Source organism: Canis lupus, chromosome 26 (assembly GCF_003254725.2).
Source record: "Canis lupus dingo isolate Sandy chromosome 26, ASM325472v2, whole genome shotgun sequence".
NCBI classification, from domain to species: Eukaryota; Metazoa; Chordata; class Mammalia; order Carnivora; family Canidae; genus Canis; species Canis lupus.
The window spans coordinates 18,680,484-18,708,300 of record NC_064268.1 but is presented as its reverse complement, the minus strand read 5'-3'; the positions used below and the strand labels follow the sequence as shown (position 1 = coordinate 18,708,300).

The following is a 27,817-nucleotide window of genomic DNA, read 5'->3' as shown; positions in this document are numbered from 1 at the left end:
GGATTTAAAATGACTTAAGAGATATATCATCCAAACACAATATATGGATTTTACTCGGACCCTGCCATGGCAAAATAATGGCCTCCAAAGATGTCCATTTCCTGATCCCTATGACCTGTGAATATGTTACCTTATACAGCAAATAAAGACTTTGCAGGGCAGCCCGGGTGGCTCAGCAGTTTAGCGCCGCCTTCAGCCCAGGGCCTGATCCTGGAGCCCCAGGATCAAGTCCCATGTCGGGCTCCCTGCGTGGAGCCTGCTTCTCCCCCTCTGCCTGTGTCTCTGCCTCTCTCTCTCTCTCTCTCTCTGTGTGTGTCTCTCATGAATAAATAAATAAAATCTTTAAAAAAAAAATACTTTGCAGATGGGATTAAGGCTAAAGCCTTTGAGAGGGAGACAGTATTCTGGATTATCCAGGTAGGTCCAATCTAATCATGAACCTTTGAAAGTGGAGTTTTTCGGGGCTATAGTCAGAATGAGATGTGACAACAGGAAAAAGGTCATAGAAATAGGCAAGGAAACAGATTCACCCCTAGAGCCTCTAGAAAGGAGTACAGTCTTGATTTTAGCCTTGTGAAATCCATGTCTGATTTCTGACTTCTGGAACCTTGAGATAATTAATTTATACTATTAAACCACCAACTTTATGGTGATTTGTTATAACATCAATACAAAAACTAATACAGACCCAAACAAATAAACTATATATTAAAATTATAATTCTTGGGAAATTTTTCACATGGATTGGCTATTTGATGATTTGAAGAAGTTATAGGAGATAAGGAATTCTTTGATAATACTAAAAAATTACCTGATGTGATCATGATATTTCATGTCTCTGGTTAGATTAATTCCTAGATTTCTTTTGCCTTTTTTTGTTTTGAGAAAGAGTGGGGGGGGGGCGGGGGGAGAGAAAGAAAATAAGCAGAGAGGGGCAGAGGGAAAAGGAAAGAGAGAATCCCAAGCAGGATCCACACTCAGCTTGGAGCCTGACATAGGGCTCAATCCCATGACCCTGAGATAACAACCTGAACTGAAATCAAGAGTCAGTTGCTTAACCAACTGAGCCACCCAGGTGCCCCTTGTTTGCTTCTTGGTGCTATTCTCATACAAGTGGCTTTTTGAGTGGGTACTCTTAGGAGAAGGGGGTGAGGGAGGCAGGGCAGGGATAAAAACTAAACAAGGATGTGGTCTCAGCTATAAGGCTAGCCATCATCTAATGGTCTGATTGCACAGGGTGCTCTGAACATGAATTATGTCATAGAAATGGTCCCACCATTTCTGGTTGCCTCCATCCAGGCAAGCATCCTGGATTTTATTCCCCTATGTCAGTCTATCATAAGATGTCAGCTGTTCCCAGATGACAAAGGGATTCCTATTGGCTGGAGTCAACTGACCAGAGAATGAGGTGGCCATGAGCCACACAGCCAGCACTCATGGCATCTGGAAGATGGGTCCACCAGCATGCTGGGTATGGATGAGGATGATGCCAGAGGTGAACTCTGCTCCCCACATAGCTCCAAGGGCTGCCATGATGTTTGACCAGGTTCCCTTGCCCTTTGCCTTCTTCCTCCAGGCCCTGACCCAAAGTCCATTCTCGAGCCTGTCTCAGACTATGAGCTCTTTAAGGAGGCAGATGGGGCCACTGCCAGCACACCCATTAAAAGGATCTGAGATGGACAGCAGCTCTGCCTGTAACAGTCCACCCCTTTGAACTGCTCTGATTCATTGCTTTACACATTAAGCTCACTCCACGTAGGCGTAGCCTCTACAGAACTCTGGTTGGTCACAATTTGGAGGAAATTTTAACAAGAGGGGCTGATATGTACTGACTGAGTCCTGTCCATATGGTTTTTTAGTGTCTCTTTTGCAACAGTTGACATTAGCATACATTATAAGAACTCACATGCCTTGTGCCCACTCTCACACCTCTATCTACACTATTCATAACACTCTTTACTCCATTTTCCAAAATTTCTCCTCCTGAGTCCTTGACCAATCAACCAAATTATTCATCATTTTCTATGGTCCTGTGTATATTCTCTGCTTGGCCATTTCTGTCTCCACACAGAGTCAATGCTGTGGTGCATACCTGAAGACTATATCCACTGGGAGGATTTCCTCTCACCAGTCTTTTAGAACCAACCCTGAAAATGGCTATAATGCTGCCAATTGTCCATTTTTGGTTGGCACACAGAGACTAGGTAAACTGATTTGTGAACTAAGCCTATTCATCTTCCATCAGTTGGAGCTCTTCATGTGGTCACAGATGAGAGCTGAGGGACAGATGCTGGTACAACAGTAGTGGATTAATGGGAGTCCTGGCCCCAAGCCCATGCAACTTATGTTCCCCGGACCTGTGTGAGCCCAATCCAGTATGTACGACCTTCACTTGTGGGTCTGACAGTACCCAGTTCACGATGAGACTAGCAGCTTCTGACTGCATGGCTATTTGATATCACATGGCCAGACACTCAGTTGTCACCAGAGCCCAGCAGCAAGCTATGTACTGTGTTGCAAATGGTGTACATTTCCATGTTTTAGATAGGGTACAATTTTATATTTTAGATGGTGTATTTGTTTCCAAGGGCTTCCATAACAAAGTACCACAAACTGGATGCTTAAGACAGCAGAAATTTATTCTCTCACTATTCTGGAAGCTAGGAATGCAAAATCAAGGTGTCAGTACAGTTGGTTCTTTCTGGGAGCTCTGAGGGAAAAACCATCCCTGTGTGTCTCCTAGTTTCTGGTGTTTGCTATCAGTCCTTGGTATTCCTGGGCTTATAGATGCATCCCTCCAATCTCTGCCTCTGTCCTCACATGGTATTCTCTCCCTGTGAGTTTGTAAATGTGCCTCCAAATATGCCTCTCCTTATAGACACAAGTCATTAGATTTAAGGTGTCCCCTAGTCTTATACAACCTCATTTTAACCTGATTACATAGGAGAAGTTCATATTTTCAAATAAGGTCACATTCACAGGTACCAGGGGTTAGGACTGCAGCATTCCTTTTGCAGTGGTCCAATTCAACCCACTACCTATGCCAAGGCCCAACTCCATATCATATGGCTCAAACAGCAGCTTGGACCAACTTCAGAGCCCTTTCTTGCCCTGGGCTCTACTAAAAAACTAGCAGCCTTTTATGTCATGCAATAAATGTGCTGGAGAATTATTCTCAACTGCAAAATATCCTGTCTTCAAATACCCAAAGGGGCCCACCAAGCATTGTGCTCCTTTTTCAGTGGTAGAAGGTACAAAGTGAAATAGCTTGTCCTGAACTTATGAGGGAATGTATTGACCTGTCTTGGATCACTGGACCCCTGAAAACTTCACTGGTATGGCAAACTCCTGAATTTTAATAGGCTTTTCTTTCCCACTTTCTGAAGCAAATTTGTCTTTCCAAGGCATCTATTTACCACTTTCTGTTCATCAGATCAGATAAACTAACACAAAGTCATCAATGTAGTAGACCAATGTGATGTTCTGCAGAATTTCTAGGGGTCCCAAGTCCCTTTGGACTATATCGTAGCAGAGAATTGGAGACTTCATGTAGCCCCAGGGAAAGGAATTCATCTGCTATCTGTCCCACATCAGTGGAGACTGCTTTAATCCTCATTCCTGAGGTGTATTGAAAAGAAGGCATTCACCAGATCATTAGCTGCACATCTCCACAGCAGAGGCTGGGCTACTGTCCTCCAGCAAAGATCCTACAACTAGCACAGCAGTAAGATCAGGGCTACTACTTGATTGCATTTGAGATTATCCACTGTTATCTGCCATGACTGCCTGGTCTTTGAAGGGGCCAGCCAGGCCAGGCTAATTAATTAGAAAAGAATTGATGAGACTAACACTTGTGCCTTCTGTAATTGTGTGGGGTAAGTATTTATCTTTACCTCCCCCCTAGGATGGAATATTTTTTATTTACTCCTTTGGCTGAGAGAGAGCAGATTCAGGCGCTTCCACCTGGTCTTTTCTACCATGATACCTCTTATTTCAATAGTCAAAAAACCAACATGAATGTCAGAGTCATGCCAAAAATTAAGTACATTCATTTCCAATGGTATTTTGGAAATAGGAATGACCAACAGATTGTCTGTAAGACATCACATTGGTCCATGTAAACTCTAGGAGATGACCCGGGTAGAGGACTCCATGTATTACCTGGCCTTCATATGCCACTACTTTAACATGGGAGGCACAGCAGTGTTTGGGGTCTTTGCATATCAGCATCAATTCATATCCAATATCCAACAACCCTCAATGGCCCTGTATTAATGTTATGTATTAAACACTGCCATAACAAATTACTACAAACTTGATGGCTTGGAATGACATCCAAGTTGTGTGGGTCAGAAGTCTGGGTATGGTATGACTCAACATATCCTCTGCTTAGAGTCTCGTAAGTGTGAAATCAAGGTGTTGGCTAGGCTGGATTTCTTTCTGGTGGCTCTGGGAATGAATCTGCTTCCAAGCTGATTCAAGTTTTTGACCAAACTCTGTTCCTTATGGTTGTACGATTGATGTCCTATTTACTTGCTGGATGTCGGTCATCACCCCTGAGGCCACCTACATTTTTTTCTCATGCTTTCATATGGCCCCTTTCTTGGAGTGGCACAAGGGGGCCACATGCTTTGAATCTCTCTGACATTTCCTTCTTCCTTCTTTCCTGCCTCCAGCTAGAGAAACCCTCACCTTTCAAGGGTTTATGTGATTAGTTTTGACCCACTTGGATAATCCAGGATAATCTCCCTATCTTAAAATCTGGAATCTTAAATACATCTTCAAAGTCTCTTTTTTAATGTAATGTAATGTAATGTATTCCTAGGATCCAAGGATTATGGCATGGACATCTTGGAGCAGGGGGAGACCATTATTCTGCTTACCATCCCAGTATACAGATATCTGAGTAAATGGCCACAGGTCATTCTTCTGGGGAAGAACTAGATTAATCACTACTGTACAAACTGCCATGATGCTGCAATGTCCTTTCTCATAGAGACTCTGTCTTCTGTCTCAGTCTGTGGGAATTAGTTTGGGAACCAGTTTCAAGCATGGAAATGACAAACATGTTTTTCCTTTGGGATAACTGACTTAAGTCTTCTGCTCATCTATTCTTGATCTTCTTTGATCATAAATACATAGCAACACACTTGTTGGCTACCTATCTGTCCTGACCAGGAACACCATGCTCTATCAGCCATCTCCATAGATTCCAATAGGTCAAGCCACCTCAGCTGCCATTCTGACTTGCTACTCATGACAGTCGTTGTGCCCTCCTTGCTTCGATGATTAAGTGCTGCCATGTGGCCTCGTCACACCAAATCCCATCATTCCCATTGCTTTCAGATACCAGTTCTGAGGCAGCATCTCTGCCAGCCCATTCTCAGAGGACACCACCACCGCAGAGCTTCCCAATGACACTAGTGCTCTCTCATCAGCATATTCCTTATGGCCTTGATAAAAGGAGCGTCCACCAGACCTTTCTAAGGAATCTAGTTAGCTGATGATTTTCTGGTCTTAATAGATCCTCTCTAGCATTTCCACTTTTCTAAGTTTCTTGATCCCTTCCTCTAGTCTGCTATCTCTACTTCATTCAACATAAGCCAGTTTTCTAAGCCTCCCAGCAGTGAATCAGGACTGGCACCTGAGGCACTTAATAGGAAGTGAGATTTTATTTAACAAGCTGGGGAGAATGCCCCATACTAAACAAACTCTCTTTCTATCTTGCTCCCTTGATCTAGCATCCTCAGAAGCCACTCCAACCCATACTCTCCCAATTCCAGGTTCTGCAATTCTTTTGGAGTTTATTATCTCTCCTACCTTTAGCAGATCCAGCACTTTTGTGGATGAAGCTATGCTGGTACTTTACCCTTCTTACAGCTCTGATTTCCAAATGGGGAGGAGAGGTATATGCTGGGAAGGGAAAGCATTAACCTATAATTAGCTGTCTTGTTTGAGCTCTACATAATTTTCAAGCAAAGGGAAGCTGATGTCTTCTAACAAAGGGAGGTGCTGCTTCTGGAGGCTCAGAGGGCTCAGGAAAATCAGGGGATTTGAGGCTCTCCAGTGCATCTTCTCCAGATCCCAGGGTCTTCCACCCTCCCTATCAGGCACTGACTTTGACATAGCAGTTCTGTCAATGCTGAGAGGTCATCTTTCTCTGAGGTCAGTAACTTTCACAAGTGAGTCTTTTGCCTGGTCTTCAACTAGGTCCGTTTCAATGTTCCCAAGGAGCTTCTCTGACTCTACACTGGGCTTTAAATTACAATGAATAGATCGGAGCCTGTTTTTTTCTCTGTTTCATGAATCTAATGATTCAAGAGAACTAATTAACAGATACTCACCTTTATAATTCCTCACAGTTATTATTTTCCCCATGTCTTTAAGACTTTATTTTTGAGTAATCCCTACACCCAACATAGGGCTCGAAACCACAATCCTGAGATCAAGAGTCACATGTTCTACCAACTGAGCCAGCTGGGCACCCCTCTCCTATGTCTTTCAAATGCCAGAGATACTTCACAAGTTACTGCATCTCCTCTTGCCTTAATGTGTCCCAGGTCACCACAGTGTGTCTTAGCAACTATCCTGCTACACACCAACCAGAAACCATCAATACTCCACTTACCCCCAGTCATGGGCTCTTCTTTTCCCTTAAGGCAGCAAGTGCTCCAAGTCCAGAATCCCATGCTTAGAATTGGTTTCCTAGGGCTACTTCTAGTCCTAATTGTCCCAGGGTGTATTCTTTAGAAGCAGAGCCTGAGCCAGGCATTTGTGCAAGGGATTTATTTGTTAAGGAGGTAAAGGGAGTGAAGGAGGCAGAATAGGGCAGGGTGAGGGGAAGTTAAGCAAAGGTGTGGTCTTAGCTGGGGTCTAGCTTCACACTAATCCCATGGGAAGCCTGAGAGCATCAGTTGAACCACAGCCTTTGTCCCACGTTGATCAGTTAGTCATTGCCTGTCAGCTGCCTCTGTGGGAGAGGCTAACCTCCCAGGGGAGGCAGTCCTTGTCCACATAGGCAATTCAGTGGAGTATGGGGCAGCTGTGAAGCATCAACTGCTAACACTCACAGCAATTGGGGATGAGCATACTGCAGGAGGTGATGAAAGGGGTTCACCAGGCAAGGAAGTGGGAAAGGGAATAGATATTTTAGGCAGAACGTAGCTCAAGAATTATCCTGTATAGCAACTATGTTTCTTTCTTACTTAAAAAATATTCTTATGCCTATTACTTCATTTGAGCCTCACAAATATAAACTCTATGAAAGAGTGTTGGCATTATTACACACACCAGCATGGATGAATATCAAATAATTCTGTGGGGTGAAAGAAGGCAAACAAAAGAGGCACATACTATATCATTCTATTTACATAGCATTCTAGAAAATGCGAATCAGTCAATAGTGGTAAAAAGCAATCCAGTGGTTCCTTGGGAGGAAGTGGGGAACCTTTCTTGGGGAGGGCAAAAAGAGAGGACAAAGGAGACACAAAGACACTTTTAGGGGATGATGGATACATGCTCACTATCTTGGTTATAATGATGGATTCATGGGTGTAAATGTGTCCAAATTCATGAAATCGTACACCTTAAATGTGAGCAATTAATTGTATATCGATTATACCTCAATATATCTTGAAATACCCACACTCTCACCCCCTGCGTTGAGGAGTTAAAGACAGGAATTCCTAAGGAAATTATACTGGTCAGGGTCTCCTCCGGTAGCAAGTAACAAAACCAGTGTAAGCTAAAAGAGAATTAATTGACCCATATGTGGAAGAAGGGCAGGGGTAAGGCTTCATGATGCTGACTGAAAAGCAACATAAGGGGCTCAGTGCTCCAGTCTCTATTACTCTCTTCCTCCACCTTTCATAGCTGATTGCTTCTGCACTGATGGCTGAATTCTCTCAGGCTAGTTGTCTCCATCACGTTCACAGCAGGCCATCTGGGTGCACAGCCCCTGTCGCTATGAACCATGGAAGACTTTCTTCTCATATTTCCTGCTCCTACACCAGTTCCAAGGGAAGAGCTCTGATTCACTGGCTTGGGTCATGTGCCCACTCCCAGGCCAATCGTCAGCTGAGGATGGAAGAACATGACCTCCCCCTTGTTAACTCCATGTCAGTGGATGGAGTCAGGGAGAAAGAAGAAGAAAAGAACTCCCCAGAAAGCTCTGTCTGGGGAAAAAGAATACTAGTCAGACAAAAGAATAAATGTCCACTACAAGTGGGTGCAGACACCATGGCCAAAGAACCAAAGTTAACATACCCAGTTGGGTTTCAAACCTCTGATCTTGACTATATCCTACCTGGTCACCAAATCAATGAGCCAACAAGATAGGCTGCCATCCTAGTGATCATGCTCTCTCTAGGCAGGAGGTCCCAGGACCCCTGAGAGATGGAAGAGAAAGCACTCAGCTTTGGGTCTTCCAAGAAGCAGATGCCAAGAAAGGGTTTGATGAGCAATTATTGAAGGTTGTGCCTGTCAAGGCTGAGGGAAGGGAAAGCAAGGCAGATAGGAGAGACTTCTGGCCAAACTCCACGTCTGATGCCTGTCAGAGGAGGCAGGACTCATCAGTAGATGCTTGTGCTGAAACATTCTCAGCCAGAAAAAATGGAGAGTCCTTGAGCAAAAGTTGCCTGTTGTGGGTGTAGGAAACTGAAAAACAGCCCCGTGAAAATGTCCACATCGAATCCCTGGAATCTGTGAACATTATCTTACTTGGAAAAGGGGTCTTTGGAAATGTGATTAAGGATATTGAGACAGGGTTCTTATCCTGGATTTCTAGGTAGGCCCTAAATCCAATGACAAGTGTCCTTATAAAAGAAAGATAGACGGAGACGGAGGTTTGAGGCAGACAGGAGTAAAAACTGAAAGAAGAGATGGTGATGTGTACACGTGGGCAGAGCATGGAGTCATGTCAGCAAGGAATGCTGACAGCCATCAGAAGGCAGAGAGATAAGAAAGTCTTCTCCCTAGAACCTCCTTAGGATGTATAGCCAAAACCTCAACTTTGGACTTCTGACCTCCAGAATTGTGAGGCAATACATTTCAGTTGTTTTAAGCCACAAGTTTGTGGCAATTTGTTATGGAAGCTTCAGGAAATGAATGCAGAGCATTCTGTGTTGAGCAGAACTGGCTGGGCTCTATTACCCCATATGCTCAGTCTTTGGCTGGGAGCATTTGGGAGAAGCACAGCCTGGCATGAACATCATGGTGAACCCACAGATGCAGCAGTGGAAAGCTGTTGGTCAACGAAGCTCCCTCAGGGGGAGGTCTGAGCGGGGAGCCTCTGTAGCCACCACAGAAAGCCTGCACGATGTCTAGCACACAATAGCTACTCAGTGACTATTGTTAGATGTCGACTGTAGAATAAATGAATGCTCATTCTATCCAGGCTCCAAGGGCAGCCCAATGGATGAGAAAATCAGGGAAGCAGATTTTGGCCTGGTGTAATAATGGCAGCCCACACTAGGTTGGAACTATTTGCCATGCACTGTTTTTGCATGTGCTTATATACCATGCACATAAACATGGACACATGTATGTACCCATGAATATATATGTATGTGCACATATACATGTACACACACGCACAGTTAAATCAGCTTAAACTTCATTTAAACTTCACAGCAGGGGTCCCTGGGTGGCTCAGTTAAGTGCCTGACTCTTGATTTCAGCTCAGGTCATGATCCCAGGGTCATGAGATCAAGCCCTGAGTCAGGCTCCACTCTCAGTGGAGAGTCTACTTGAGATTCTCTTTTCTTTTCCCTCTACCCCTCCCCCAGCATGCACACATGCGCGCTCTCTCTCTCTCTCTCTCAAATAAATGGGTAAATCTTTCAAAATAAATAAACTTTGCGGCAGCCCTTAGAGAGAGGCATTATAGTCACCTTTGAGTAAACTGAGGCAAGTGTGGTATAGTCACCTGCCCAAGATCACATGCAGCTTATAAGTGGTGGAAGATGAATTCACCACCCTACACTGCTCTTAAAAACATGGGAAGAGCATAAGGACTCAGTTAGCCAAGCAACAAAGCTCTGTTACAATTCAGCAATTCAAAGAGCTTCTGTTGGGAGTCTGAACTAAATAGCCATCTTGTTGAAATTGTTCAGTTAAGTATCTGTTGAGTGGCCAGGACTGGTGGGAGGCAGAGGGGGAATGGGTCAGTGATGAGCAAGAGGGGAATGAGGCAGAGGGCAGAAGCAGGTTCCCATGGCTGCTGTGTTTTAAGCATTTACGAAGTGCTGGGCACATTTCTAAGGCTGTCATCAGCACTCACTCATTAGGATTACCTGACAAGTCTACAAGAAAGGTGAGCATTATTGTTATTATTCTATACATAAAAAAAACAAATTCTTATTTTATAAATAATCTCAAGTCACCCAGCTATGTCAACCCAGCTCCGCCTCCAGAGCCCTGCTCCTAACCATGACCTTGTCCCTGCCTCCTATATACATATGATCATTCTATTCCAGGATCCCATGGGCCACAAGCCCACAGAGACACCAAATGCACCTTTTTTCCCATTTCTCTTGCTGCCTTCTGTGTCTGAGATGGAAAAGCATGCCAGTCTCTTCTTGGGACAATCGAAGGGGCTTCAGAGAAATGCCCCCCCCCCATTCCATTCCAGATATCTGGCCTGGACATGGGGCCATCACTGATACCATCTTGCAAAGCTGGCATGTTCTGACAATTTGCTGGTAATCGGACGCCACTGGCAAATCATTAGCCCCCTCCATTCCCGCCACACGCAGTCAGGCTTGGCTTGTTGCTGCTGAATGCCTGACACATTTCAGCTCTGACTGGAAATTGGATCCAATCTGGAAAATTACTCGACCACAGCGGGGGTCTGAAGGGAACAGCTGAAACCCCCACCCCGACTCCTCCTTTTGTCCTTCCCTGGGGCTTTGAAGGGATTCCAGGCACAGTTAGATGGCCTTCAGTCTGCACAAGGGAGGGCTGAGCGGCAGAGAAGGCAGGACTAAGGGAAGGCAGCCTGAGTCCTAGTCCTGCCTTTAGTGCACCACTGCTTGCTATGTGACCTTGGATGAGGCATTCACCTTCTCTTGTCAATGTGGGGTAGCCAGGTGCTCAGACTTTGGTGTCAAACGAGGCCAGTGGGAATTCTAGCTCTGTGTACCACCAGATGGATGAACTTGGGCAAGTTCTTTAACCTTTACTAGGCTCAGTTTATCCATCTATGAAACAGTAGTAAATAATCACATTCATTCATAGGGTGACTTTGAGCATCTCATGGGAATGCATGTAACATTTGGTGCATTGTCTAGCACATAAGCAGGGCTCAATCAATAGCAGGGATTCTTACCTGCATCTTCACCACTTGATGGACAAGCATACTTCTAATTCCCGATAGTCCCCATTTCTACTGATTCATTCACATGGAGTATGAGGTTTGGAGTCAAGATCTTTCAGTGTTTATTGAATGAATGCAAACAATGGAGTATGAGGTTTGGAGTCAAGATCTTTCAGTGTTTATTGAATGAAGAATAGACTATGTAATAACACCACTATGGAAGGCTTAATAATTTCCCCAGCATCCTTCCAGCCAAGCCTGCCTATTTTGGTCAAGTGCAGCAGCCAGGGAGACTCCAGTGGGTCCTGGCTCCCAGAGATCTCTGAATACCACTCATGAATCCTGGCCCAAAGAGCCACCTTCTCAGAAGTACAGGCCTGGGCTGATTTTGCCTACTGAACTGGATGCATTTAGCCATCACTTGGGGCTATGTAAGTCTTGCCTGAAAGAGCTTCTGCCCCTAGCCACCACTGAAACAGTGGGAACTCAACATCCCAACGTCCCTTTGCATTTGGTGGTTCTCACTTCTTCCTTCCTGAGTAGGAATCATTATTCCTCAATCTCAATCCTTGCTGAATGAAACTGGACCATTCTCTTACACCACACACAAAGATAAACTCAAAAGGGATGAAAGATCTAAATGTGAGACAACAATCCATCCAAATCCTAGAGAACACAGGCAACACCCTTTTTCAACTTAGTCACAGTAACTTCTTGCAAGATACATCCATGAAGGCAAGAGAAACAAAAGCAAAAATGAACTATTGGGACATCATCAAAATAAGAAGCTTTTGCACAACAAACAGTCAACAAAACTAAAAGACAACCTATAGAATGGGAGAAGATATTTGCAAATGACGTATCAGATAAAGGACTAGTATCCAAGATCTGTAAAGAACTTCTTAAACTCAACAGGAAAAAAACAAACAATCCAATCATGAAATGGGCAAAAGACACAAACAGAAATCTCACAGAGGAAGACACAGACGTGGCCAACAAGCACATGAGAACATGCTCCGCATCACTGGCCATCAGGGAAATATAAATCCAAACCACAATGAGATACCACCTCACACCACTGAGAATGGGGAAAATTAACAATACAGGAAACAACAAATGTTGGAGAGGATGTGGAGAAAGGGGACCCTCTTGCACTGTAGGTGGGAATGTGAACTGGTGCAGCCACTCTGGAAAACTGTGGAGGTTCCTCAAAGAGTTAAAAATAGACCTGCCCTAGGACCCAGCAATTGCACTGCTAGGGATTTACCCCAAAGATACAGATGCAGTGAAATGCCAGGACACCTGCACCCCAATGTTTATAGCAGTAATGTCCACAATAGCCAAACTGTGGAAGGAGCCTCGGTGTCCACTGAAACATGAATGGATAAAGAAGATGTGGTCTATGTATATAATGGAATATTACTCAGCCATGAGAAACGACAAAGACCCACCATTTGCTTCGACGTGGATGGACCAGAGGGTATTATGTTGAGTGAAATAAGTCAATCGGAGAAGGACAAGCATTATATGATCTCATTAATTTGGGGAATATAAAAAATAGTGAAAGAGAATAAAGGGGGAAGGAGAGAAAATGAGTGGGAAATATCAAAAAGGGAGACAGAACATGAGAGACTCCTAACTCTGGGAAACGAGCAGGGGTGGTGGAAAGGGAGGTGGGCAGAGGATGGGGGTGATTGGGTGATGGGCACTGAGGGGGGCACTTGATAGGATGAGCACTGGGTGTTATGCTATATGTTGGCAAATTGAACTCCAATAAAAAAAATTAACTAAAAAAAAAATCTCAATTCTTGCTCCCTTCCCATCTCCACAATTCCAGGAGGTGCTGAAGGAAGAACTCCATTTTAAAGGCCTGACACACAGATGTCTATACCCTAGTCAAAAGTGAATGTCTCAGCCCCTAGCTGGGGTAGCACATCCCTGTGGCCTGTTGGGGTTACTGCTAAACCCTCAGAACTAAGCATGGGGTGAGGCTCCCAGGAGGCATTAAACAAATAATTGCATAAAGAAACATCAGACTAGGGGATGCCTGGGTGGTTTAGTCAGTTAAACATCCAACTCTTAACTCTGGCTCAGGTCATGAGATTGAGCCTGGCATCTGTCTCTGCTCTCAGCACAGAGTCAGCTTGAGAGTCTCTCTCACCTTCTGTGTACTCCTCCTCTGACTCACATATGTGCACTCTTTAAATAAATAAAATCTTAAAAGAAAAGAAAAACATCAGACTAGTATAGGTAGTGGTAATACTAATTATAATTGCTCATATTTATCAAGTACTTACAACGTGCAGGATGTTTCACATATGCTATCCTGTGCATTTATTTTTCCTCTTTACAGACAAGGAAATTAAGGGGCAGTTGTATATCATCCTTCTCCCACACAGAGAATTGGGGGTGAGGAGAGGAACCAGTCGGTGGAAATGTCTTTATGTTTTAACACTTACAACAGTAGCAGCAGCATTTCTTGGGCACCTTCCATGTGCCAGCCTCTCTACCAATCACTTTACACAGGTTATCTCCAATCTCCACTACACCCTTTATATAGACATTATCACATCCATTCTACAAGTGAGGAAACTGAGTTTAAGCAACCTGCTTCTACATGCAGGAAAGGATTCAAACCCAGGTCATCCCAAGTCCAGTCTGTGCTCAACCATGATGTCATCCTTCCTCTGCCTTCCCTCTCCAAGGCCAGAAGGAACACGAAATTCACAGGCATCATGCCTTGGTCAGCTTGTGCTAGGCACTTAACTAAGTCCCTTTAAGGCTAAGGATTCCCTGATCAGTGTCACTGGGTTTAGGTTTCCACCCTAAAGCCCTGTGCATCCTCCCTCTCCATGGTCCCTGATTCCTCTGGCCAAGATGTTGGTGTTGACTTCCCTCCTCCGGGGCCTCAGAGATGAGTAGGAGGGGTGTTATGAGGAGGGAGGAAGCAAATGATTCTCTCTGGAAACTTGAGTCTTATTTGAGCAAGCAAAATTGTCTCTAACAAAGAAGTGGGAAAAGGAAGACAGAGGCACAATTGTCCTTGACATCTAGCTTGGAGGATGGGCTGTTGCCAGGGCAACACCCGAGAAGTAGGGTATCACAGAAATCCCTGGCTGTACCACCTATGTTGAGAATCACTGTTCTATAGTGTAATGGGGGAAATCATGCACTTTGTATACTTATTAAAAGAGAAAGATGGTTGCAATATTTTAAGGGAATATCATATGTTGAAGAAACATTGTGGATAGTTTATTAGCTAGGACTCATGGAGTAGTTTATCGGTGACCTTCCTGGTACCACTCCATCCATCCCCTCCTTCCTTACTCTGATTTTGCACTATTAAACAGATATGTTCAGCCCCGAGAATAAGATTTGTTTAAACCAATCACAGCATACCCATTCCCCCTCTTCCAGTGATTGGCCTGGAAGTGGGCAGGTAGCCCAGATCTGACCAAGTAGACATAAGGGAAATCTACTGAGAGGCTTTCAGGAAGTAACCCTCCCTCTGCCTCTCAGTAAGAGAGGTACATGCAGAGAAAATTCCTTTCCTGCTCAAGTTGTATTCTTGTCCTGGTTTAGGACACAATCCTCTGAAGATGTGATTCTTGTAGCTGCAGCAGCCATTTTGTAACCATGAGGGGAGTTACTGCTCATACTCCAGGGAAGGCAGGAAAAAAATATGGTAAACACCTGCATCTTTCATGCCTTTCATGACATTGAACCACCCCAAAATTACATTCCCTCAGCCCTCTTAGTAAATAAAGGTCTTTATGTTTTAAGCTACTGTTAGATGTTTGGGATGTTTTTCTTTTCTGCCTCTTGCTGCAGGATTCTTGGCTGCAAGTAACAGAAACCCTTTCAAACTCTGAAAAAGGGAGGTTTGTCATCAGGACAGTTAGAGAACTCAAAGTCACAATATGGCTGGATTATGGGAGTTATCTCCTCTTCTCTCTCACTGCAGACCACTCTCCTCAGCTTCCAAGCCTACATGACACTGCAGTTTTGCCCATCCCAGATACTCACCCAATCCACTTTAGGGATTGGCAAGTTTGAGGCTACAACTGCTTGGCCTCCATTCCAAGTTCTTAGTCAACTCGTGTGCATCAGGTGCCCATGCCTAACTTAATCAATCACAGCCAGGATTGGGGTCATGCTGCCCAGCCAGAGCTTTAGAAACTTGCCATGGAGCAACATGGATGGGAAGATAGGAATGGTATCATGTGGCAGACAAAACAAACAAACAAACAAAAAACCTGAAAATTCCAGAAGGCTTATTATTCACCAAAACTTAACAATGTTTGCCTATGTGTTGTTGGATTCTAACTTTTTCTTCTTTACACTGCAAATTCTTACATCTCCACAGTAAGCGTGTAAAAGGAACCAACCAAACCTGATTGCACCATTTACCAGCCGCGCAACTTCAGCTTTCTGACCCTCCGCTTTCTTGTCTCTAGAGATGAGCACCATACTCCCTATTTCAGCAATTTGGAGGGAGGATCCAAGGGGATACATCAGCTCACCAGCCAGATATGCTGTAAAGTGGGAGGCGAGGCACCAATCCTCAGAGTGGTTTCCTCACAGTGCTTGTATTGGGTTGAATAATGTCCCCCCAAATTTTGTGCTCACCCAGCACCTGTGAATGTGTGACCTTATTTGGACATGGGGTCTTTGCAGATGTGGCCGAGTTAAGATGAGGTCACACTAGGTTACAGTGGACTCCAAATCCAACAATTGATATCTTTATAAGGAAAGGGAGATGTAGGGACACAAATGGACGGGAGAGACAGCTGTGGGAAGACAGAGGTTGAGACTGAAGGGATGCGGTCATCAAACCAAGGAGCACCAGTGCCACCAGAAGCTGGAAAAGGCAAGGAAGGACCCTCCCCTCAGAGCCTTCAGAGGGGACTGTGGGCCTATCAACCTCAGTTTTAGATTTCTGGCCTCCAGAACTGTAAGAAAATAAATTTCTATAGTTTCAAACCACCTAGTTTGGAGTAATTTGTTAGGACAGCCCTAGGAAACTAATACAGTGCTAACATAGTACCTTGCCCATGGTCAATTCTCGATAAATGTTTGTCGAATGAGTGTGAGAGAATGAGTGAAATGAATTGGAAACAGAGTCTGACAGGGATTATAGCTAAACAACTATGCCAGGCTCTCTGGCAACCACAGTTAATGTTCAACAGTCTCTCCCAATACTGATCTATTCATTCGTTCATTGTTTACCATTTGTATTTATTGAGCTCTTGATTTGGCCCAGGTACTAGGCACTGAATAGCAACCCCATTTTAACTAAGGCAAGGATTTGGTAACCGGTCTCTTTCTAGTCACCACCTCCCCATGTACCTGTGTTTTGATCGATGACTCCCCAGAAGCCACCCAACCATGCTTGCACAATAAAAGGAGAGAAGAAAATTTAATAAGATTCCAAATTGCCTTCCCTTGAATTCAAATTGCTTCATATATTATGTTCATGGTAACTACTCTAGTCCCTATTTTTTCTCAACACCCCCCCCACTTCCTTTCTAATACAAGACAAGTTCTTGTGTTAATGAATTCTAGATTTTCATTTAATAAATGTTGTGTGGGAAGCTTCATTATTTGCAACTTCATCAATCTAAAGCGGACACATACATGCCCTCTTTCTAAGTACCTGGGATCAATAGAGCATGATTCTCACGTACTGGGCCCTATGACTGCCAGCAAGAAGAATTCAGTAATTGAAAAGACCTTATAAATCAATACAGCCAAATTGAAAACTCCAAGAGAACTCCACATCATTCACCGAGGCGCTTGTTAAGACTTCTCTTTACTTTCAGAGGGGAAAAAAACAACACTGGTGAAAGGTTGAAGAGGGGGCAAAAGAAAACAGATATTTCTATTCAATCCTAATCACTTGGCGGAGCCAGTGGAGCTCCTCCTTAGCAGGTGGATTTAATTTAGTTTTGATTACTTGTCCTGATTAGGTTTGGTGGGGCTTTTTGTCTTTTACTCTATGCAAACATAAGGTCTCTCCACTCCAGACCATGTAGGGATGGTTTCTGAGTCTTCTCCAGGGAGGCACTGAGAGCCGGTTCACCATAAGTCTGCAAGATAATAGGTACTCAGTAAGTGTTGCAGGGGCGCCTGGATGGCTCAGTCAGTTGAGCGTCTGCCTTCAGCTCAAGTCATGATCCCAGGATACTGGGATTGAATGCCACATTGGGCTCCATGCTCAGTGGGGAATCTGCTTCTCCTTCTCCCTCTGCCCCTCCCCTCCCCTCTGCTCATGCTCTTTCTCTCAAATAAATAAATAAATAAGATCTTTAAAAAAAAAAGTGTTGGGGGGCAGTCCTGGAGGCTTAGTGGTTTAGCACCACCTTCAGCCCAGGGCATGATCCTGGAGACCCGGGATCGAGTCCCATGTTGGGCTCCCTGCATGGAGCCTGCTTCTCCCTCTGCCTGTGTGTCTCTGCCATGCTCTCTCTCTCTCTCTCGCTCTCTCTGTCTCCATGAATAAATAATAAAATCTTAAAAAAAAAGTATTGGGGATTTCAGTTGAATTGCACTGAACTAGTGACCATTACCCTACAGTCTTTAAAGAACTGGAATAGGGGCACCTGGGTGGCTCAGTCAGGTCATGATTCCAGGGTCATAGGAGTGAGCCCTGCATCAGGCTCCCTGCTCAGTGGGGAGTCTACTTCTCCCTCTGCCTGCTGCTCCCCTGCTTGCGTGCTCTCTGTCTCCTGTCTCTTTCTGTCAAATAAATAAGATCTTAAAAAAAAAAAAGAAGAAAAAAAAACAGAATAAAAGAGAACCCCCTTCTCTCTGTTCCCATGCACACTCCTCTTGCCTAATAATTCTCTACCATGGCTATAAGAGTTGAATGAAATTTATGTTGAGTGCCCACAATGCAGCTAGGGTTGTTTTCTCCCTACCATTTGCTTCCTGATTGTGGTAAGAAAATCAAAATCAGTTAATGTAAATTACCCACCCTGCAGGGAGAGAAATAATCTGTCAGTTGATGGTGACAACTAGATGTTTGGATGTTTCAGAGATGCTTAGAACACAACCTGCACAAACCTGCACTGACCATCTGCATCCCCACTTTGAGTCTCCCCCTACACTTCACTCACAAAATGGAAACTCCACTTATCCATGGGGTTGAACAGTTCTGCCTGCCACCCCACCCCCACCCCACTACATCCACTCCACAGCCCAGTCCCCATGTCTACTCTCCTTCCTAAATATTTCTGGGTTCCATCCATCTCTCCCCATCTCCATTACCACCACTCTGTGCCATGCCAGACAGATCTTTCATATGTCACTACAACTGCCCCCTGCTAAATCCCCCATCCCCATCCCTGCCCAAAGGATCTTCCTAAAACTCATGTCTGATTATGTCACATGCCTGTGTATTAAAACCCTTTGATCATTTCCCATTGATTTTGGATTAAGGACAAATTCTTGATACTTTATAAAGAAAGATCTGGTCCCTGCCCATCTTTCCTGCCTCATGTTGTTCCATCCCTACTCCCACCCCTAACCTTGCTCCCTGCACTGTAGCTACACTGGCTACCTTTCTATTTCTTGGACAGCCCCTTCCTCCCACACTTCTACTTATTCATCCCTTGAGGCTGTTTCATTGTCTCCTCCTCAGACAACCCCTCCCCTCACCCCACAAAGCTAGGTTTGACTCTATTATATATTGTTGAAGACTCCCCCCTTTTCTTGCTTTTATAACACTTATCACAAGTGTAAATACAGTAGTCCCCCCCACCCTTATTCTGTTTCAGCTACCCACGGTGCAATGCAACCCAGAAGTAGACGATCCTCCTTCTGATACATGGTCAGAAGGCTCATAGTAGCCTAACACTAAGTCACAATGCCTATGTCACTCACCTCACTTCATCCCATCACAGAGGCATGTTATCATCTCACGTCATCACAAAAAGGGTGAGTTCAGTACAATAAGATATTTTGAGAGAGACCACATTCATGGAACTTTTATTAAAGTATATTGTTATAATTGTTCTATTTTTGTATTAGTCATTGTTGTTAATCTATTTCTGTGCCTAATTTAGAAATTAAACTTTGTCATAGGTGTGTATGTTATTAAAAAGAAAACTACTTAGGCCAAGTGACCAAATCAGGACTTAATATCTAACTTAACTGTACTCCAATCTCCTCTAGAAATTTAGTCATCAGGTCTAAATTCAGTCCTAGTCAGTCAGGAATTTTCTGATCCACACTAAAGAGATCATCTGTCACATAGGCCCTCTCCATTCCTTAAAGGAAGAGGAGATGATCCACCTGATAAGACTCACTGCCCTTCTCCCTAAGGTAAGGTGACCTTGCCTGGACCAAACCTTTCTTTTCTTTTGCTAATAACATCCTTACCCACCCTCCTCTCTCTAAAGGTCTTCCAGTTTGTACAACTCCTAGGAGCTCTCCTCTACTTGCTAGACAGGTTGCTGCCTGATTCATGAATCACTTAATAAAAGCAATGAGATCTTCAAAGTTACTCAGTTGAATTTTGGTTTTTACAATATATATGAACAAACATAGTATATATAGGGTTCAGGCTTATCTGTGGCTTCAGGCACAAGGGGCAGGGTGTCTTAGAATGTATCCCCCATGGTTAACAGGAAACTACTATAAGTGATTTTTGTGTAATTGCTTGTTTAAATAGTTTTTGTCTAGCTAGACTATAAGCACCATGGGGCAGGTCCCTCTGTGTTCAGCACCTGAAGTTTTTAGGACTCAACAATACACAGGCTTCAACATGTAAATTAACTTGTTCCTGACAAATGGAAAAGAATGCTAGTTATCAAAATATAATCATATGTTTGCCAGGGCACCTGGCTAGCTCAATTCTAGAACATTAGACTCTTAATCTCAGAGTCGTGAGTTCAAACCCCACACTGGACATGGAGCCTACTTAAGATTAAAAAATATAGAGGCACCTGCGTGGTTCAGTGACTGAGCATCTGCCTTTGGCTCAGGTTGTGATCCCGGGGTTCTGGGATCAAGTCCCACACCTTTGGGGAGCCTACTTCTCCCTCTGCCTATGTCTCTGCCTCTCTCCCTCTGTGTGTCTCTCATGAATAAGTAAAATCTTAAATATATATGTGTGTGTGTACTCATTATGTGTTATTAAAAAGTAGTGGTGGGGTATACATATAGAAAAAGACTAGAATAATATATATCAAAAAGCCAAAAAAAAATTATCTTCACTCTGGATAGTAGGATCATGGATCATTTTAGTGTATTTTTTGGTTCTTCCTATTTTATGACTTTCCAGCGATGGATCTGTATTATTTCTTTAATAATAAAAAAACTAGCTATTTCTTTAAAAATCTTTTTTCCTGGGAACACATGGGTGGCACAGTCGGTTAAGCAGATGACTCTTGGTTTCAGCTCAGGTCATGATCTCAGGGTTATAGGATGGAGCCCCACATCGGGCTCCACCCTCAGTGTAGAGTCTGCTTAAGAGTCTCTTTCCCTCACCCTCTGCCCCTCCAGTTCATGCTGTTTCTTTCTTCTCTCTCTTTCAAATAAATAAGTAAAATCTTTTTTTAAGGAATTTTTTCCTTTTTTCCCTTAATTTATCTACCAATGTGTGACAGCACTGGCTGGTAAGCAGTAGGTGGTTATCCAAAAGGCTAGGCCAAATATTCAGCAACAAAAATATTGACCTTAGGGACTTTGGTTTATTCAGATGTGAGGTCAAAATAACTGAGCTGAGAATTAAAAGTCTGGGTTCAAGTCCCAATTCCTATATTTAGCTTTCTGAGTCTCAGTTTCCTCTGGTGTAAGATGAGGACAAGGTCTGTGTGAAATGAAGTAATACAGATCCAAGTTCATCATTAGGATACATAGGGCTAGTCAAAGGTTAACCTTAAGAGAGGGCAGTTTGTAATGGTTAGGAAGGAACGAGATGACAGCAGGTGGAGTCTTAGCCCAGCCACCTGCCAGCTACGTAGTCTTCATCAAAGCAGTTCATCCCTTAAACCTTGGTTTTCACATTTATAAGTGGAGTGACACTAGTACCAAGTTCATAGGGTTATAGTGGGGATTAAGGGAGGTGACGCATCTCAGGTCCTTAGTGTTGTGCCTGACACATGTGCGTTTCATAATATAAAATGATTATTTTTTATTTATTCCACCATGTTTTCATCCCCATTTCTCTCCCACTCATTCCAAGGCAGTGGTACCCACACCCATAATCCTGACCCACACACTTTTCCTCTGCTTCTGATTGCAAAACCACCATCAATTCAGAATGTCTCTGGGCTCTCAAAGCTCTTATCCATTTGCTCTATCAAACCCACAGGCAGGGGGATCCCTGGGTGGCTCAGCGGTTTAGTGCCTGCCTTTGGTCCAGGGTGTGATCCTGGAGTCCCAGGATCGAGTCCCGCATCAGGCTCCCGGCATGGAGCCTGCTTCTCCCTTTGCCTGTGTCTCTGCCCTCTCTCTCATGAATAAATAAATAAAATCTTAAAAACAACAACAACAAAAAACAAACCCATGGGCAGCCAAGTCCCCAGGGGAAATCTTGAAGGTGAAAGGCCAAAGAACACCACTCGCCCTCCAGAAAGCCATCTTCCTCCTCACCATGAGTACAGCTCTAAAAGGAATCCAGTGAGTAGCTCAAAGCCACAGTTTAGGTTATGCTAACAACCCTGGCCTGAGGACTTGGAGCAGGAAAGGAATTAGTCAACCAGGTTCTTCCAGAAAAAGGAATGGTGGTATGGGACAGTGGGAGGGAGTGGGATGGTGAGTAGACTCCAGAAAAAGGAAGTTGTTTGCGAGTTGAAAAAATAAAGGAAATTCAAATTAAAACAGCAAAAGGATATCCTTTTTGCTAATCAGATCAGCAAAAACAAAGTGCTAGAAATTGCCTTCCAGTGCCATTGATGGAGTAGAGTTGGAAGCCACTGTGATGAACATGTAAACTAGCACAACATATCCCATAGCAACAGCCCACTCCCATCAGAGTTCCAAACTTGCACAACCTTTACCCTCCCAGCTATCAGATGCATGTTTTCTACAAAAACACATGCACAAATATTATGGACAAGATTGTGCATGAAACACAGAAAAAGCTGGAAATAATTAAATGACTATCAACAGGAACATGAAGCATACATAATCCATCGGAATATTTCATTGGAGAGTTAAGTATCTTTTAAAAATGAAGTTGTTCTTGGGGCATGTGGATGGCTCAATTGGTTTGAGTGGCTGACTCTTGGTTACAGCTCAGGTCATGATCTTGGGGTTGTGGGATGGAGTCCTATGTTGGGCTCTGTGCTTGGTGCAGAGACTACTTGGGATTCCGTGTCTCCCTTTCTATCTGCCCCTCCCCCACTCACACGGATATGCATGTGCGGCTCTCTCTCAAAAAAAAAAAGATCTTGTACTCACAAGACTTATTTCTAAGTGACAAAAAGCAAGTCCCAGACCTGTAAGTATTATATGAAAAGTATCATTAGAAGAGAAACGCAAAACTACATTTAGGCATATACACAGGTTATAAGCAGAACAAGTTAGGGGTCTTAGGAGAAAGAAAGATGAGGGATAGCTTTTGTGACATAAGAAAAGCCATTTTAGGTCCCTGCCATCTTGTGATCTACTTGCCCAAAGAGCATTTCTTGCAGAATTTCCTGGGGTATGTTGAAATTGCAGAATAGACCCCACAGATAATGCTTTTAAGGGGGGCATAGGGAGATAGGGAAATGGGTGGGTAGAGTTCTTACATAAAAATGTAAGAACAAGCAGACGCTGTCAGGCCAGGAGATAGCCTAACATCAAGACAATAAATCAGAGGTGAAACTGATACGGGAGAGCGTGGTTCTTGGTCTCACAGAGTCGAAGAATGCATCTCGTGGACACAGGAGAGTGAGGAAAGGGACAGAAATTTATTAAGTAAAGATACAGAGAAAGCTCTCAGGAGTGAGAGGTCTCGACACGGTTGCCACTGAAGGCTTGTAGGGTTGATCTTTAATCAGAAGCCTAATCAGGGAACCTAAATCCTCTTAACATTATCTATTGATACCACCATTGAGTAAGGACTATTGATGACATATTTAATGGCTTACTTCTTTGGGGTCTGGGTATTCTTTGTTGGTCGCAGATGACTGTCATAAAAAGCTGCCCTCCCTGCCCACACCTAGGGCAGGGTGGTCTGGCTTGTTCTTTTATCTCTGGTTTCCTTACACCTCAGCATTTTGGGGATTTTTGTTAGCCTGCTTCCATGGCCCCCTTCCTAGCCCTGCCTATCCCTGTTTGTCCCTAACTCCTTCCTCCCCCTGGAATAGTAACCCAAACTGCTGTTAGGGAATGGGACAATGATCGCTCTGGCTGCTATTTGCCTTTAAGTGGCTGACAGGTACCCGGTTTTGATGTTTGTTACGAGAAGAGGCTATCCAAGGGAAAGAAGTCTCCCAGGAAAGAAATGAGAGTCCCCATTTACTCACCCTTTGCTGGGACTGATCCCAGGTTTCGGCATCAAAATGATGCAGGAGAGCTTGGTTCTTGTCTCATGGAGTTGAAGAATGGATCTCGCAGACACAGGAGAGTGAGGAAAGTGACAAAAGTTTATTAAGATACAGAGAAAGTTCTCAGAAGTGAGAGGGGACCCGACAGGGTTGCCACTGAGGACTTGTAGGGTTGGTCTTTTATTGGAAGCCTAATCAGGGAACCTAAATCCTTTTAACATTATCTATTGACATCAACATTGATAACATCTTTAATGGTTTACTTCTTCTTTGAGGTCTGGTAGGTTATTCTTTGCTGGTCACAAGTAGCTATTATAACAAGACACCCTCCTCGCCCACACCTTAGGGCAGGGTGGTCTGGCTTGTTCCTTTATCTCTAGTTTCCTTATACCTCAGCATTTTTGGAATTTTTGTTAGCCTGCTTCCGTGGCCCCCTACCTAGTCCTGCCTAGCCCTGTTTGTCCCTACCAGTGCTGGTTCAAAAGTAAAGATTGACCTGAGGTACATTCTTGAGTTATCTCTGCAGGATCTAAACCTCTGAGCACTCAGATGCCAGACCAACTAAAGACAGAGAATTGGTAATGTTGACTTCTACCTGGACTCTGTCACCTTAAGATGACTTTTGCCCCCATTCCATGCTGAGGCCCCTTCATAAATATGTATGCGCTCTTAGCTTGAAACTTCCCCAGTTTTGTTGATTGAGGGGACCTTGCTTTGGGTAATATCCCAGGTGTTCTCCTTTCTCCTTCCAAGTAAAACCCTTTCTTTTCCTCCTATTCTTTGTTTTTTTTTTTTTGTTTTTTTTTTGTTTTTTTTTTGTGACTTTTTATTTTTTATTTTTTTTAATTTTTTTTATTTATTTATGATAGTCACAGAGAGAGAGAGAGAGAGAGGCAGAGACACAGGCAGAGGGAGAAGCAGGCTCCATGCACTGGGAGCCCGATGTGGGATTCGATCCCGGGTCTCCAGGATAGCGCCCTAGGCCGAAGGCAGGCGCCAAACCGCTGCGCCACCTAGGGATCCCTTCTTTGTTTTTTTTTATAATAAATTTATTTTTTATTGCTGTTCAATTTGCCAACATACAGAATAACACCCAGTGCTCATCCCATCAAGTGCCCCCCTCAGTGCCCATCACCCATTCACCCCTACCCCCCGCCCTCCTCCCCTTCCACCACCCCTAGTTCGTTTCCTAGAGTTAGGAGTCTTTATGTTCTGTCTCCCTTTCTGCTATTTCCTACCCATTTCTTCTCCCTTCCCTTCTATTCCCTTTCACTATTATTTATATTCCCCAAATGAATGAGAACATATAATGTTTGTCCTTCTCAGATTGACTCATTTCACTCAGCATAATACCCTCCAGTTCCATCCATGTTGAAGCAAATGGTGGGTATTTGTCATTTCTAATGGCTGAGTAATATTCCATTGTATACATAAACCACATCTTCTTTATCCATTCATCTTTCGATGGACACAAGGCTCTTTCCACAGTTTGGCTATTGTGGACATTGCTGCTATAAACATCGGGGTGCATGTGTCCCGGTGTTTCATTGCATCTGTATCTTTGGGGTAAATCCCCAACAGTGCAATTGCTGGGTCGTAGGGCAGGCCTATTTTTAACTCTTTGAGGAACATCCACACAGTTTTCCAGAGTGGCTGCTCCTATTCTTTGGCTAGGTTGTGTCCTTTGGCTTGACAATCACCAAAAAGGGAACCCAGTTCTGGGTAACAAGGTGTGCAAATGCATAGGAAAAATCCTGCAAGGTTAAAATCCACATGGTTAAAAAGTAGATACTGAGGGATGAGTAGAGCTCAGAGAATTTTTAGGGTGGGAAACTACTCTATATGATATTGTAATGCTGGATACGTGTCACTATAAATTTGTCCAAACCCATAGAACATACACTACCAAGAGCAAGCCTGAATATGAAGCTATGGACTCAGGGTGATAATGACGTGTTAAGTGTAAGCTCATCAATTGTAACAAATGTTCCACTCTGGTACAGGATGTTGGTAGTGGGGGAGCCTGTGCATGTGTAGGGGCATGGCATACATGAGAAATCTCTGTACCTTCTTCTCGGTTTTAACATGAACCTAAAATTGCTCTTAAAAATAAAGTTTATTTCAAAAATAAAATAAATATGAAAACATTTTCAAAAAGTGGATACTTCTGGAGAGAGGAGGGAGAGGACTTGTGCTTTCCATCCTATACAAAAAAGAAAAAAAGATCTAAGAAAAAAAATACAGAAATAAGGGAGGTGATGGGTGATCAGTAGAAAAACCTCACCTTCCCATACCATTTCCCATCCCTGCCATTCTTTATGAGAAGATAGATTTAGGTCCTACTTTTAAATATTCAGAAGGCTTTCAGACATATGCCTTGCTTTGAATTCTCTGCCCGCTCCCCTTGCCTGAATCTGCTTGGCATCCAATCCATGAAGGTCTCCCTGTGGGACTATGCTCCCACACAAGGGGCCCTAAGCACAGAGAAGGTCTAGGCAAAATTTACGCATGACGCAATTACAGTCTTGCATGATTTCCCACTTGTGTCTTTTTGTAAACCTTGATTTAAATTTCATTCCCTTAGCACATTCCCTTAGCACATTCTCTCCCCTTCCAGATATTTTTGCAATGGATATTGTGTTTTTTAAGACTTTTGGGGTTGCAAGTAAGAGAAACTAAATTAGCAAAAGGTGGAATTTATTATAAGCCTTGAGTAAATGTTTGCTGTTGCTGTTGCCTCTGCTATTATTAAAGACAGGACTTGGCTGGGTTTCAGGAACAGCTGGAAACAGGAACTGGTGTGCCATTAGAAATTTCATCTCCCTCCATTGCTCATCTCTGGTCCCATTTCAGGCTGGCCTCTGACTCATATTTGAAATCCATGTCAAACCAGCTTTAGCAAAAAAGTTTGGGGGGAAGCCACTTATTGGCTTATATAACTGTGGCTTCAGGAACTCCTTCATTTAGGTGCTAAAACTGTGTCAATTACATGCTCATTTTGGAAGAGAGTGTAGAATCAGTCCTACTCAACTCACATGAACTTTCAATGAGGAAAAGGTGGTTCATGCCATGGCAAATCAGTGTATTGCCACCAAAAAAGATAGAAGAGATGCTAGATAGGGAGAAACAACACACATCCACTATAGGTCATCTCCTTCCACATTTCTCTCTCTCTCTCTCTCTCTCTCTCTCTCTCTGTGTGTGTGTGTGTGTGTCTCTGAAAACTGGCTTTTTCCTGACACTGATCTCTATGGTAGGAGATATGGCTGCCAACAGATCCTAAATCCACCTAGCCTGACTCTCAATCCCAAGCCCAAAAAATTTCAGTGAAGGTCTTGTATCAGTTATCTGCTGCTGCATAACAAATTATCCCAAAGCTAAGCAGCTTAAAAGAGCAACCACATTTATTATCTCACATAGTTTCCATGGGTCATGACTCAGGGTCTCTCATATGCCAGAAATCATCTGGAGGCTAGACCAGGGTGATAGAATCCATTTCCAAAATAGCTCGTGCACCTGGCTGGGAAGTTAGTTCTGGTTGTTACAGCTCTGCACCATGTGGGCCTCTCTTTAGAATGCCCATGAGTGATCCAGGACAGATCCTTTTTATGAACAGCCTTGTAAATCACGTATCATCATTCTATTCATTAAGATGAAGGCATCCAGCCCATATTCAAGGAAAAGGAAATTAGGCTTCACTGTTTGAAAGAAAGAGTATCAGAGAACTTGTGGATATATATATATATTGAAACCATTACGGAGTTTATTAGTCTTTCTTGGGTCAAGTTTTCACCCTTGAACCAATCAACTGTGTCCAGAGGCAGGATCATGTTGTAACATGGCTATTCCATCTACAATCGTGTGGATATGGATAGAAAAGAAATTTCTAGAAAAAGAAGCTGCACAATCAGAAAAGAAAGAATTCTTCTCCTCCAGCTCCAGAGAGAAAAATCCCAGAGAAGTGTTCTAATTGGCTTAGCTTACATCACATGTCCCTCTCAAGAGTCATACATCACAGTGG

General features: G+C 43.6%; 1 long non-coding RNA gene across 2 annotated transcripts in view; it reads right to left on the bottom strand.

Annotated features, from left to right (window-relative positions):
• LOC112676735 (uncharacterized) overlaps window positions 1–27,817 on the bottom strand; it is a 64,316-nt gene that overhangs the window by 22,242 nt on the left and 14,257 nt on the right. For both annotated transcript variants that reach the window (XR_003146689.3, XR_003146688.3), the window contains exon 3: window positions 23,776–23,859. This is a non-coding gene — a long non-coding RNA (uncharacterized LOC112676735). The remainder of the gene's footprint in view (window positions 1–23,775; window positions 23,860–27,817) is intronic.